Source organism: Ornithorhynchus anatinus, chromosome 1 (genome assembly GCF_004115215.2).
Source record: "Ornithorhynchus anatinus isolate Pmale09 chromosome 1, mOrnAna1.pri.v4, whole genome shotgun sequence".
Lineage (NCBI taxonomy): Eukaryota > Metazoa > Chordata > Mammalia > Monotremata > Ornithorhynchidae > Ornithorhynchus > Ornithorhynchus anatinus.
The window spans coordinates 530,468-543,264 of record NC_041728.1 but is presented as its reverse complement, the minus strand read 5'-3'; positions in this window follow the sequence as shown (position 1 = coordinate 543,264).

Below are 12,797 nucleotides of genomic sequence, written 5' to 3'. Positions count from 1 at the left end.
TTGAATGAATGAATGAATGAATGAATGAATGATAAGTATGGTCGGATGAACGATCGTTTAGACTGCGAACCCGTCGGTCGTTGGGCAGGGATGGTCTCTACGGGATACTGATAATAATAACGTTGGTATCTGTTAAGCGCTCACTCTGCGCCGAGCGCCGTTCTAAGCGCTGGGGGAGATGCGGGGTCATCAGGTGGATGTGGCGCCCCAACTGTCCATTCCGAGCGCTTAGTCCAGTGCTCTGCGCATAGTGAGCGCCCGATAAATACTATTGAATGAATGACTGAACCCGTGCACGTGGAGGGCTTGTTCGCTCTGCTCCTCTGCTCTTCCCCCTTTCCCTCGGCGCCTGTACCGATTGCTATGTATCCTTTATTACTCTGTTTTGTTGATGAGGCGTAGAGATCTACGGTTCTATTCATCTCGACGATATCTACGCCAGACCGCCCGTTTCGTTTTGCCGTCCGTCTCCCCGCTCCCAGACGGTGGGCCCGTTATCGGGCAGGGACGGTCGCTAGCCGGTGGCCGATCGTCCGTACCAAGCGCTTAGCCCGGTGCTCTGCGCACAGTAAGCGCTCGATAAATACGATTGAATGAATGAATTTCCTGTATAGATATGTGCCGGGGTGGGGGCGGGTTGCACCGTGTGTAGATATGATGATGATGATGATGATGATGTTGGTATCTGTTAAGCGCTTACTAGGTGCCGAGCACCGTTCTAAGCGCCGGGGGAGATACAGGGTCATCGGGTTGTCCCACGGGAGGCTCACGGTCTCCATCCCCATTTTATTCATTCGTTCGGAAGTATTTACTGAGCGCCCACTGGGTGCAGAGCACCGTACTCGGCGCTTGGAATGGACAACCGGGCAACCGAGAGAGACCGTCCCCGCCCAACGACCGGCTCACGGCCTAAACGGGGGAGACGGGCGGCAAAGCGAAACGAAACGACATCATCAGGATAAATGGGATCGGGGAGCTGGACGCCTCATTATACAGATGAGGTCACTGAGGCCCAGAGAAGGGAAATGAGTCGCCCAAAGTCACACATCTGATAAGCGGCGGAGCCGGCATTCGAACCCACGATCGCTGACTCCCAAGCCCGGGTTCTTTCCACTGAGCCGCGCCGCTTCTCGATGTCCCCCTAGTATGGGGGGGGGGGGGGGGGCGGGAAGTTGGGGGGAGCGTATAGGGCGCATAGATGGTCATTCAATCATATTTATTGAGCGCTTACTGTACCCGGGAACTAGCCTGGAACGCCCTCCCTCCCCACAGCCGCCAAACTCACTCTCTTCCCTTCTGCAAAGCCCTCCTGCGAGCTCACCTCCTCCGGGAGGCCTTCCCACACTGAGCCCTCCCTTTCCCTCCGCCCCTCCTCCCCTCCCCATCGCCCGGACCCCCTCCCTCTACACCCTCCCCCTCCCCCCAGCACTTGTGCAGATTTCCATGTATTATTTATTAGGCTATTTATTTTATCGATGATGTGTATCGATCTATGATTCTATTTATCTATTTTGATGCCCGACTGCTTGTTTCGTTTGGGTTTTTCTGTTTCGCTTTCTCCCCCTTCTAGACCGTGAGCCCACTGTTGGGCAGGGATGGTCTCTATCTGTTGCCGAATTGTACACTCCAAGCGCTTAGTACACTGCTCTGCCTACAGTAAGCGCTCAATACATACGGTTGAATGAATGAATGTATGCGGAACTCTGTACCGAGCGCGGTACAGCAGAACGATAAACAGACACATTCCCTGCCCTCAACGAGCTTACGGGAGTGCACGGTTTATAGATGTGTGCCTGTATGGCGGGGGTGGTACACGTCTCCCCCAGCGCTTAGAACAGTGCCCTGCACGTAGTAAGCGCTTAACAAATACCAACGTTATTATCAGACGGCGTGTGGATGTGTGCCGATGGAGGCGGGTGCCCATCATTTACAGATACGTGCCTTTGGCGGGGGGAGTGGAGGCGCCCTGTGTAGAGATGTGTGCTTGGGGGGGGGGGGGCGGGTATTAATAATCTTGGCATCCGTTAAGCGCTTACTATGTGCCGAGCACCGTTCTGAGCGCCGGGGGAGATCCGGGGTCATCGGGTTGTCCCACGCGGGGCTCCCGGTCTTCATCCCCATTTTACAGATGAGGGACCTGAGGCACAGAGAAGTGAAGTGACTCGCCCAAAGTCACCCAGCTGGCGGGCGGCAGAGTCGGGATTAGAACCCATGACCTCTGACTCCTAAGCCCGCGCTCTTGCCACTGAGCCACGGCGCTTCATTGGGTCGTATTTATCGAGCGCTCACTGGGTGCAGAGCGCTGTGCCGAGCGCTTGGGACTGTGCGCACCGTGTACAGATGGGTGGCCTCGTCGGGGAGGTTGTACGGTCTACAGGCGTGTGCCGGGGGCAGGGCAGGGGGAACGGTCCGTGTGCGGCGAAAATGGACGCGCCTGCCTTTGCGGGGGATTCACAGTGAGGAGCGGCACGGCCGAGTGGAGAGAGCCCGGGCCTGGGAGGCGGGAGGTCCTGGGTTCTAATCCCGAACCCGCCACTTCTCTGCCGGTGACCTCGGGCAAGTCACTACACTTCTCTGGGCCTCAGTACCCTCCCCTGTAGAATGGGGACCGAGACGGGCGGCCCCACGTGGGACCGGGCCCGCGTCCGACCCGATTTGCTCGGCTCCGCCCCGGCGCTCAGTCCGGTGCCCGGCACGCGGTAAGTGCGCGGCGAATACCGTCGTCCTCATCGTCGTCGTCACCACCACACGCTCAGGGTCACACACGGGGGTGTCGGCGAGCAGAGCCCCTGGGGCCGGGCGGCCGGGCTTGGGCCCGGAGGAGAGGGAGCCGGCCGGGCGGGGAGGCGGGCCGTCCCAGGCCGAGCCGGAGGAGCAGGGCTCGCCCCGGGCGCGAGGACGGCCGAGGCCCCGGTCGGGACACCGCCCCCGCCCCCGCCCCCAACCCCCAGCTCTGACCCAAGGTGGCCGGGCCGGGCCGGTGATCTGGGCGCAGTGGGATGAACTGGTGATGGTGGGGCAAACCGGTGCTCACTTCCGGCTTGGGGGTGCGATGGGGCCGATGCCCCTTGGGTGCCCCTGTCACCAACACACACACACACACACACACACACCACCCACCCTTCAACAGCGCACAGCTTCCCCGCAGGGAGGGGGAGAGGAGTTCCTCTGCGGAGGAGGAGAGCAGCCCCCGTTGGGATGGGCCGTCCGGGCTGCCCGCACCCTGCCGGACCCTCCGGACCCTCCGGGCTCGACCGTGAGTCAAGAGAGACCTGAGAAAAATGGCCCGACACGTCACCTGGGGCCGGTCCCGCCACCGGCTGCCCCTCTCGGGGAGTTCCTTCAGTCGTGTTAATCGAGCGTGCGGAGCACCGTAGCGAGTGCTCCGGGAGACAGTATGATATTAAACAGACAATTTCCCACGTGCAGGTTTGGCCGCGGCTCCCGGGACTCACGGCTGACTGACTTCATCACCCTCCCGCCTGGCCCGAGGCCCCTGCCCCGGGCCAGACCTCGGCGGGGCGCGCAGCGTAGACTCCCCCCGTGCCCGGGTCCACCGTAGGCTCCGCCTCGCCGGGACAGTGCAACGAGGGGGAGAGCAAGATAATAATACGCATTCATTCGATCGCATTTATTGAGCGCTCACTCCGTGCAGAGCACCGTACTAAGCGCTCGGGAAGTACAATTCGGCAATGAAGAGAGACAATCCCTGCCCGCACCGGGCTTACCGTCTCGAAGGGGGCAGGCTGCTATCGAAACGAGTAGACGGGCGTCGACATAAACACATAGAATTATAGATATGTACATAGACACGCAAGCGTCGTGGCGAGGAGGGAGCGTAAAGTAAAGGGAGAAGCAGCGTGGCTCGGCGGAAAGTGCCCGGGCTTGGGAGTCAGAGGTCATGGGTTCGAATCCCGGCTCCGCCACTTGTCGGCTGGGTGACCGTGGGCGAGTCGCTTCACTTCTCTGGGCCTCGGTTACCTCATCTGTCAAATGGGGATTAACTGTGAGCCTCACGTGGGGCGACCTGATGACCCTGGATCTACCCCAGCGCTTAGAACGGCGCTCGGCCCACAGGAAGCGCTTAACAGACGCCGTCGTCACTATTAAGGGAAGCAGCGTGGCTCAGCGGAAAGAGCCGGGGCTTGGGAGTCAGAGGTCATGAGTTCTGATCCCGGCTCCGCCCCTTGTCTGCTGCGCGACTCTGGACGACTCACTCAACTTCTCTGTGCCTCAATTACCTCATCTGGAAAATGGGGATCGAGACCGTGAGCCCTACATGGGACAACCTGATCACCTTATATCCCCCCGGCGCTTAGGACAGTGCTTTGCACATAGTAAGAGCTTAATCAATGCCATTATTACAAGGGTGACAAGTCACTCTTGTCAGCTGTGTGACTGTGGGCAAGTCACTTAACTTCTCTGTGCCTCAGTTATCTCTTCTGTAAAACGGGGATGAAGACGGTGAGCCCCACGTGGGACAACCTGATCACCTTGCGTCTACCCCAGCGCTTAGAACAGTGCTCTGCACACAGTAAGCGCTTAACAAATAGCAACGTTATTATTATTATTATTATTATGTGCCGAGCATCGTTCTAAGCCCTGGGGTAGATACAAGCTCATCAGGTCGCACGCAATCTCTGTCCCACTTGGAGCTCCCAGATGAGGTAACTGAGGTCCCGAAAAGTGAAGTGACTTGCCCGGGGTCACGTAGCAGACAAGTGGCAGAGCTGAGGTTAGACCCAGGTCCTTCTGACTCCCAGGCCGGTGCCCTCTCCCCCAGGCCACGCCGCTGCCCGTGGGGAGATGGGGGCTGGGAAGCCGCTCGCGGACTGAGCCGGACCTCCGCTTTCCGGCCCCCGGTCCGGCCCGCTGAGGCCCGGAGAGGGAGAGGGGGAAGAAGGGGCAGGAAACAGATGATGAGGAAGGAAGGGCCCGGGCTCTTGGGGGAAAAAAAAAGGGTGGGGAAGGGCAGGGCCTGGCCCTCCTAAGGTGGCTCCCCCCCACCCAGCAGCGTGGGAGTCAGAACGACCCGGGTTCTAGTCCTGGCCCCGTCGCACCACTGCTGGGTGACCTTGGGCAAGTCAGTTCACTTCTCTGGGCCTCAGTCACCTCACCTATGCAATGGGGATGAGCGTGAGCCCCACGTGGGACCGGGACTGTGTCCGATCTGATGAACTTGCATCTACCCTAGTGCTTAGAACAATGCTCGGCCCATTGTAGGCTTGTTGTGGGTTCGGGATGCGTCAGTTTACCGTTATACTGTCCTCTCCCAAGCGCTTAGTACAGTGACCTGCACACAGTAAGCGTCCATTAAATGCGACTGACCCACTGACCGCTGCGGGGGCTGGGCCGGACCCGGGGTCCCGGCCCGGCAGCTCCAAACGCCTGCTTCTCGGCAGGCGGCTGAGCAGGAAGAGAAAGTGAGACTGACTGGAGAGGATGGAGAAGGCACACCAAGAGAACAAGCCGTTTCCAGCAGCTCGGAGCAATGGCCCCCATCCGTCCGTCTTCCCAGCCCCTGGTCCGCTCGGACCCCGAGCCGCTCCACCCCACGGGCCGCCTAAGCCCCCCAATCCGGTCAGCCCCAGCCCTGTCTCCGAGAGGGTCTCTTGGAGGGACGCTTGGGGGAAGGGTGTGCCCGGGGGCCCTCCTGGACACCCGCCCTCATGGTTGGCCTGGACCATCCAGCACCCCTAATTCACCCCTCTCGGACCCTGAATCGCCCCCACGCCCCAGCATAGACCATCCAACACCCCCGACTCTCCTTCCTCCATCCCTGACTCTCCCCCGTCCATCCCCGACTCGCCCCCGGTGGACCAGCCCGGACCATCTAACCCCCCTCGGCACCCCCCAGTGACCGGCGTGGATGTCCGTCCATGGACCTCTACCCAAACTGGGTCTTTGATGCCTGAAGAGCAGCCTTTTGGCCAGACTGGCACCTGTTTTGTTTTGTTGTCTGTCTTCCCTGTTTATTCATTCATTCATTCAATAGTATTTATTGAGCGCTTACTATGTGCAGAGCACTGTACTAAGCCCTGGGAATGGACAAGGCGGCAACAGATAGAGACGGTCCCTGCCCATTGACGGGCTTACGGTCTAAGCCGGGGAGACGGACAGACAAAAACAATAGCAATAAATAGAATCAAGGGGACGAACATCTCATTAACAGAATAAATAGGGTAATGAAAATAGATACAGTTGGGCGGACGAGCACAGTGCTGAGGGGAGGGGAAGGGAGAGGGGGAGGAGCAGAGGGAAAGGGGGGGAAAAGGGGGCTTAGCTGAGGCGAGGTGAAGGGGGGGTAGAGAGGCAGCAGAGGGAGCAGAGGGAAAAAGGGAAGCTCAGTCTGGGAAGGCCTCCCGGAGGAGGTGAGCTCTCAGTAGGGTTTTGAAGAGGGGAAGACAGTTAGTTTAGACTGTGAGCCCGTCGGTGGGCAGGGATTGTCTCTATCTGTGGCCGAATTGTCCATTCCAAGCGCTTAGCACAGCGCTCTGCACACAGTAAGCGCTCAATAAATACGAATGAATGAATGAATGAATGAATGAATGAATGAATGAATGAATGAATGAATGAATGAAAGGGGGCGCCGTCAGCCCCTTTGATGTAGTTCCTTGGGGCGGAGGGCAAAAGACCCTGGATTTTCCCAGGGAGATTGAGCCCTGAGGCTGGGCGGGCCTCTGACTGACTCTGGCCTGGCCTGGGGCCTGCCTGGGGCCGGGCCCGGAACTGGGGGTGATCCACCAATCGATCGGATTTACTGCACGCTTTACCGTGTGCAGAGCCCTGAACTAAGCGCTTGGGAGACTTCGACAGAACGACGGAACGGAGACGTTCCCTGCCCGCAACGAACTTACGGCCTAGAGGGGGAGACGGACGTTGGTAAAAAAAAAAAAAATGAATTACGGATATGTACGTCGGTGCTGTGGGGCTGAGGGAGGGGTGAAAGAAGGGAGTGGGAGAAGGGGAAAGGGGTGGGGGCCTAGTCGGGGAAGGCCTCTTGAAGGAGATGTGCCTTCGTTGAGGCTCTGAGGGTGGGGAGAGTGACCGTCTGCCCAGCGGAGAGCCGGAGGCCGGGGCCGGGCGGCCGTATTTGCATCGCCCGCTGCCGTCAGGTGAACGGTGCTGACCCTCTCCTCTCCTGCCCACCCCCCTGCCCAACCCTCGTGGTCTTGGAGAGGGGACGACCTGCTGCTAACCTGCATCCCATCACACGAATGTCAGAGGCATGACAGTGATGATGATGGGAGCTCTAGAGGGGGCCTGCTGTGTGCAAAGCACCGTGCTGAGCCTCCATCCACCTTCCCCGATTAGTTCTCGGCCCCGCCCCCGCCCCCCCCCGAGTCACACGAACCCTCGGTCTTCGCTAGCCCTTCAGATTAGTACACACAGAGGCGCACGCACACTCGCTCTCTATACGCACACAGACCCACAGGTCCCCGTACCGAGAGCCAACGCCACATCATTACCATATTTGCTTGCTTAATCGCCTCACTTTTCTGCAAAACGTTTGCATCCACAAAACAGAAAGGGGCTGTTGCACAGAGAATCAAGTCTAGCGTTAAAAGGAGCGGGAGAAAGAAAGGGGAACAAAAGAGGGAAGAAGGCAGAAAGGGGAAGAGGAAGGGAGAGGTAAGGGGGCACTTGAGACTCGAGCCCTGCCTTCTTCCGCCCTCTCTCCGGGGCCGTGGCCAGCCGGCACCCTGTGAATTACGTCCTCTCCCCCGCCACCCCCATCTCCCGGCCCCCAAGCCGGTCTGTGCCCGTCGACGTCCTGACCCTACCCCTTCTCCTACCCGGCACGTGCCCCCGACACGGCTTCTAACCGGCCTCCTTTTCCTATTCCTCAAAAATCAGGTCGGGTAGCGGCCGTCACGTGAGCGGATACGGTATCCATCTGGAGGACTGGGTTTCTAAATCCTCTCCTGGGCGTCTCTCCCGTCGGAGCGTAGGTTCCTCCTAGGAGGGAACGAGTCACTTGTTTGTTTTGGGTTTCCCGAAGCGCCTCGAGTGCCTCGCGCCCAACGGCGCCTCAGGAAGAGCCATCACTTACTACGCCTCTGCTGCGTCCGGGGCCCCCCGTCCTGGGCACGTCATGAGGAGGAGGAATGACAGCAGGCTTGGAAAGGGTGGAGATCCCCTCTGGGGAAGCAGGGAGCAGCCCCTCTCCCTCTGCTGGAAAATGCTCCCCGCTCCCACCCCAGGGACGAGAAATCAGCATCATGCTCTTTCCTGCCATTTCCCATTCCTTTGCAGCATGCCGAACTTTGGGGACGGGGCTTACGGGTTGAATAATTTCACAGATGAAGTCATAAAAATACCTAAGTCCGACAGAAGCACACAGACCACCGCCCGCTCCCTGGAATGGGAAGCCACGATCCTCGGTTTCGACAGATCGCCGCGTCCGCACCCGAGCACGGCTCGTTCCGGGTTCCAGAGACGTGCAGGGGTGAGGTCTCATTCATTCATTCATCCATTCGATAGTATTTACTGAGCGCTTACTATGTGCAGAGCACTGGACCGAGCGCTTGGGACGCACAATTCGGCAACAGATAGAGACCATCCCCGCCCAAGGACGGGCTCACGGTCTAAGCGGGGGAGACGGACGAAAGCAAGGCAACATAATCGCGATCAGTAGAATCAAGGGGCTGGACACCTCGTTAACAAAATAAATAGGGCAATAAATAATATATACAAATGGGCACGGCGCCGAGGGGAGGGGAAGGGTTAGGGGACGGCGCACTCCCGAAATCCAGCGAGGGAGGAGCGCAACAGAGAATTCCAAATGCGTCAGGCCACCAGTTAGCGCGAGTTGTTGAGCGACCACTAAGTACTTGCTATTCGCCCCACCCTCGGCCCCGCAGCAGCGTTTACGTCCGAAGCCGGAATTCATTCGTCCATAATGACGTCAGTCTCCCCGTCTAAACTGGAAGCTCCTGGTGGACGGGGAACGTGTCTGCCAACTCCGTCCTATCGTGCTCTCCCAAGAGACTCGTGCCGTGCATTCGCTTCATTCATTCAGTCATATTTTTCGAGGATGTACTGTGCGCAGAGCGGTTGGGAGAGGACAACCCAACAATAAACGGACGCATTCCCCTGCCCGCGACGAGCTTACGGTCTAGAAGGGGGTTCGATTAATACCATCGATCAATTGAGTGCGGCGCAAGGGGCTAAAGCACATACGTGTGTGTGTGCGCGTGCGGATGCGGGGTTATCGGTATGGATACACGTATGTGCACGGGCACGTGAGTGGGTGGGTGGGCTGGGAAAGACCAATGGGGGAGTGGGGGGCAAGGGGCAGGCCCGGGGAGGGAGACGGGAGGGCCTACGGGAACAGTGTCTCCCTCACGGACGGGCCCGGGTCCTCGGCGCCCCGGTCCCCCTCCAAGCGCTCGGTACAGTGCTCTATACACGGTAAGTGCTACGTAAATATAACTGATTTGCAATTCAGTACGTCTGTAATTTATCTATTTATATTGATGTCTCTGTCTCCCCCTCTAGACTGTAAGTTCGTTGTGGGCAGGGAATATGTCCGTTTAAGCAGCGTGGCTCAGTGGAAGGAGCACGGGTTTTGGAGTCGGGGGTCGGGGGTTCGAATCCCCGCTCGGCCGCTCGTCAGCTGTGTGACCGTGGGCGAGTCACTTCGCTTCTCTGGGCCTCAGTTCCCTCATCTGTCAAATGGGGATGAAGACTGTGAGCCCCCCGTGGGACAACCTGATTCCCCTGTGTCTACCCCAGCGCTTAGAACAGTGCTCTGCACATAGTAAGCGCTTAACAAATACCAACATTATTATTATTATATTGGACTCTCCCAACTGCTTAGTACAGTACTCTGCATACAGTAAGCGCTCAATAGATATGATTGAATGAAGATTGTTATATTGTAATAATAATAATGACGATGGCACCTGTTAGACGCTTACTACGTGCCAAGCACGGTACTAAGCGCTGGGGCAGATACAAGGTGATCAGGTTGTCCCACGTGGGGCTCACAGTCTTCATCCCCATTTTACGGATGAGATCACTGAGGCCCAGAGAAGCGACTTGCCCAAAGTCACACAGCTGACAAGCGGCGGAGCCGGCATTAGAACCCAAGACCTCTGACTCCCAAGCCCGGGCTCTTTCCACAGAGCCACGCGGCTTGTCGAGCCCAAGCGCTCAGCCCAGAGCTTTGCACACAGTAAGCGCTCAACAAATACGATTGAAAGAACGAATGGATGAATACTGTTGTATCGTACTCTCCCAAGAGCTTCGCCTAGTGCTCTGCACACAGTAAGCGCTCGATAAATAAGTTCGAATGAATGACTGCCCCGAGATGAGGCAGCAGCCATCGATGAGGGGATTCGGGATGCGTCCAGTGTGAGCCCCGTGGCTGAGAGGCCGGCACCTCTCTCCCTTCTATTCAATTCAATAGCATTTCATAGTATTTATTGAGCACTTACTATGTGCAGAGCACTGTATTAAGCGCTTGGAATGGACAAATGGGTAACAGATAGAGAGAGTCCCTGCCCTTCGACGGGCTCCCGGTCTAATCGGGGGAGACGGACGGACGAGAACAATGGCAATAATGGAATCGAGGGGAAGAACATCTCATTAAAACAAGAGCAAATAAATAGAATCGGGGTGATGGACATCTCATGAACAAAGTAAATTAACAAAATAAAATACCTTCTATCCCCGGGGCATCGATCTCCTGCCAAGGGGCAGGGCTGGGGAGGAGGGGGAGGGATGGCCACGGTAAGGAAGGGTGTGAAGCTCTGAGTTCTGGGTGTCTCCTGTACCCAGGGGGCAGGGGCAGGAGCCTTCGGTGGTCAGAGTGCTCCACCGGGCACCTGCTGTCTTTAGCTGGGCATCCATCACGTACAGACCACTGTACTGAGCAGCTACCGTGTGCCGAGCCCCCTCCCGGGCCTCAGCTCCGGGTAGAGTCGAGAAGCGGCGTGCCTCGGTGGAAAGAGCCGGGGCTTGGGAGTCAGAAGTCATGGGTTCGAATCCCGGTTCTGCCACTTGTCAGCCGGGTGACCGTGGGCGAGTCGCTTCACTTCTCTGGGCCTCAGTTCCCTCATCTGGCTTCTGGCTTCATCAGTTCCCCCTCCAATCTGGCTTCCGTCCCCTCCACTCTACCGAGACTGCTCTCTCTAAGGTCACCCGTGACCTCCTTCTTGCCAAATCCAATGGCTCCTACTCCATTCTGATCCTCCTCGACCTCTCTGCTGCCTTTGACACTGTCGACCATCCCCTCCTCCTCCATACCTTATCTCACCTTGGCTTCACGGACTCTGTCCTCTCCCGGTTCTCCTCTTACCTCTCTGGCCGATCATTCTCGGTCTCCTTCGCTGGAGCCTCCTCCCCCTCCCATCCTTTAACTGTCGGAGTTCCTCAAGGGTCAGTTCTTGGCCCTCTTCTGTTCTCCATTTACACTCGCTCCCTCGGTGAACTCATCCGCTCTCACGGCTTTGACTACCATCTCTACGCAGATGACACGCAGATCTACATCTCCGCCCCGTCCTCTCCCCCTCCCTTCGGGCTCACATCTCCTCCCGCCTCCGGGACGTCTCCACCTGGATGTCGGCCCGCCGCCTAAAACTCAACATGAGCGAGACTGAGCTCCTCATCTTCCCTCCCAAACCCGGTCCGCTCCCAGACTTCTCTATCACCGTGGATGGCACGACCATCCTTCCCGTCTCTCGGGCCCGCGATCTCGGTATCATCCTTGACTCGTCCCTCTCGTTCACCCCACACATCCTATCCGTTACCGAGACCTGCCGGTTTCACCTCTACGATATCGCCAAGATCCGCCCTTTCCTCTCCACCCAAACGGCTACCTTACTATTACGGGCTCTCGTTATATCCCGGCTAGACTACCGTGTCGGCCTTCTCTCTGACCTCCCTTCCTCCTCTCTCTCCCCGCTCCGGTCTATTCTTCACTCCGCCGCCCGGCTCATCTTCCTGCAGAAACGATCTGGGCGTGTCACTCCCCTTCTTAAACAACTCCAGTGGTTGCCTATCGACCTCCGCTCCAAACAAAAACTCCTCACTCTTGGCTTCGAGGCTCTCCGTCACCTTGCCCCTTCCTACCTCTCCTCCCTTCTCTCTTTCTACCGCCCACCCCGCACGCTCCGCTCCTCCGCCGCCCACCTCCTCGCCGTCCCTCGGTCTCGCCCGTCCCGCCGTCGACCCCCGGGTCACGTCCTCCCGCGGTCCCGGAACGCCCTCCCTCCTCACCTCCGCCAAACTGATTCTCTTTCCCTCTTCAAAACCTTACTTAAAAATCACCTCCTCCAAGAGGCGTTCCCAGACCGAGCTCCTCTTCCCCCTCTACTCCCTCTGCCATCCCCCCTTCACCTCTCCGCAGCTAAAGCCTCATTTTCCCCTTTTCCCTCTGCTCCTCCCCCTCTCCCTTCCCATCCCCACGGCACCGTACTCGTCCGCTCGACTGTATATATTTTCGTTACCCTATTTATTTTGTTAATGAATTGTACATCGCCTCGATTCTATTTAGTCGCCATTGTTTTTACGAGATGTTCTTCCCCTTGACGCTGTTTATCGCCATCGTTCTCGTCTGTCCGTCTCCCCCGATTAGACCGTAAGCCCGTCCAACGGCAGGGACTGTCTCTATCTGTTGCCGACTTGTTCATCCCAAGCGCTTAGTACAGTGCTCTGCACATAGTAAGCGCTCAATAAATACTATTGAATGAATGAATGAATCATCTGTCAAATGGGGATTAACTGGGAGCCTCACGTGGGACAGCCGATGACCCTGTATCTCCCCCAGCGCTTAGAACAATGCTCTGCGC